The sequence below is a fragment of the Enhydra lutris genome, unplaced genomic scaffold (assembly GCF_002288905.1).
Source record: "Enhydra lutris kenyoni isolate GAN:26980312 unplaced genomic scaffold, ASM228890v2 scaffoldscaffold23, whole genome shotgun sequence".
In the NCBI taxonomy this organism is placed as follows: Eukaryota; Metazoa; Chordata; class Mammalia; order Carnivora; family Mustelidae; genus Enhydra; species Enhydra lutris.
The window spans coordinates 30,373,869-30,376,183 of NW_019154107.1; the positions used below are offsets into that span (position 1 = coordinate 30,373,869).

At 41.5% G+C, this 2,315-nt stretch overlaps 1 pseudogene; it reads left to right on the top strand.

Moving 5' to 3' along the window:
* Positions 1-330: 330 nt before the first annotated feature.
* On the top strand, positions 331-1,428 carry LOC111150563 (annotated as a pseudogene).
* The last annotated feature ends 887 nt before the right edge of the window (positions 1,429-2,315 follow it).

Sequence of the window (2,315 nt, forward strand, 5' to 3'; positions counted from 1 at the left end):
AAGTAGAGAGAATAATATATAATAAAAGCCCTTGTACCTTGGGGTACCTGGGTGGCTCAGTCAGTTAAGCTACCTACTCTTGGTTTCTGCTCAGGTCATGATCCTAAGGTCATGGGATGGAGACCTGAGTCGGGCTTTGCGCTCAGCCCAGAATCTGCTTGAGATTCTCCCTCTCCCTCTGTTCCTCGTGGTCCCCACTTTCACTCTCTCTCTCTCTCAAATAAATTAGTGAATCTTTAAAAATACTTCATATAGTCACGCTGAGCTAGTACCCGCGCCTGGAATCTGGTTGCAACATCAGCTGCGCCTGCCGCCTACCACTGCCTCTGGACCATGGACCCCCGCAAAGTGAGCGAGCTTCGGGCCTTCAAGAAAATGTGTAAGCAGGATCCGAGCATTCTGCATTTCCTGCAGGAGTGGGTGGAGAGCATGGGGGGTAAAATACCACCTGCTCCTCATAAAACTAAATCAGAAGACAGTATCAAGGAAGAAAAACCAGATAGTAAGAAGGCGGAGGAAAACATAAAGACAGATGAACAATCAAATGAGGAAAGTGATCTAGAAATTGACAACGAAGGTGTGATTGAACCAGATACTGATGCCCCTCAAGATATGGAAGCTGAAAATGTAGAGATAACCGAGGAAATGATGGATCAGGCAAATGATAAAAAAGTGGCTGCCACTGATGCCCTAAATGATGGTGAACTACAGAAAGCCATTGACTTGTTCACAGATGACATCAAACTAAATCCTTGCTTGGCCATTCTGTATGCCAAGAGAGCCAGTGTCTTCATCAAATTACAGAAGCCAAATGCTGCCATTTGAGACTGTGACAGAGCTATTGAAATAAATCCTGATTCAGCTCAGCCTTATAAGTGGCGTGGGAAAGCACATAGACTTCTGGGCCATTGGGAAGAAGCAGCACATGATCTTGTCCTTGCTTGTAAACTGGATTATGATGAAGATGTTAGTGCAATGCTGAAAGAAGTTCAACCGAGGATCCAGAAAATTGCTGAACATCGGAGAAAATATGAGTGAAAACATGAAGAGTGAGAGATCAAAGAAAGAATAGAAAGGGTTAAGAAGGCTCAGGAAGAACATGAGAGAGCCCAGAGGGAGGAAGAAGCCAGATGACAATCAGGAGCTCAGTATGGCTCTTTCCCAGGTGGCTTTCCTGGGGGAATGCCTGGTAATTTTCCTGGAGGAATGCCTGGAATGGTAGGGGGGATGCCTGGAATGGCAGGAATGCCTGGGCTCAATGAAATTCTTAGTGATCCGGAAGTTCTTGCAGCCATGCAGGATCCAGAATTTATGGTGGCCTTCCAGGATGTTGCCCAGAACCCAGCGAATATGTCAAAATATCAGAGCAACCCAAAGGTTATGAATCTCATCAGTAAATTGTTAGCCAAATAAGGAGGTCAAGCATAATGCCCTTCTGACAAATAAAGCCCTTGCTGAAGGAAAAGCAATTTTGGTCACCTAATGGATGTTGCAATAATACAAACCAGTGTACCTCTGACCTTCTCATGAAGAAAGCTGGGGTGCTGTGAAGAGAATCCCTACCCCTCTGCTCCCCATGCAACTGAAACATTTTACAGTGGTCTGCCATTAGGGTATTCATTCAGATAATGTTTTCCTACTAGGAACTACAAACTTTAAACACTTTTTAAACCTTAAAAATATTTAAAAACATATTAAAAGGGTGTATTAGTCTGTACATTTTTCTTTACCAATCATTTCAGCTTTTTTCCTTTGGATTAATTGGACAAGGAGGATATTTCAGTGTGGAAGATTTATTGCTCAGTTATAATGAGTGAAATAAAGGTTTATTAGTGGGAGGCAAATAATACATTAAAATAGATGAAGCTTTAGTTGGAGATACAGTTTCTGAGGCATTTTGACTTGTCTTTTTAAATGCTTTATTTTTTAAACACAATTTATTTTTGATAGAACCTTTGGGACCACCAGTATTGCAGTCAGACCTGGGTAGGGACCAGAAGTGCTTGGCAGGGCAGCAGCAACCTTATTCCTTTTATATAGTGTGCACTCTTGTGCAGATGCATTTAAATCTTATACTGTGGTGAAGAAATGATTTTTATAATGCTGCAGTAGACTTGGATTATTTAGCTGTGTTCTTGTCTGATATAGAAAATAAATGTTTTGCATTATTTCCACACAAAAAAAAAACTTCATAAAAAAGCCCTGTACCTCAACAATCATTGACTTCCAACCCTTCTTGTGTTCAACTCCTCTGCACTCCCTTTAAACTACTATAAATAAAAATTTTGGATTACATCTTTTCTACTGCCCTAGGC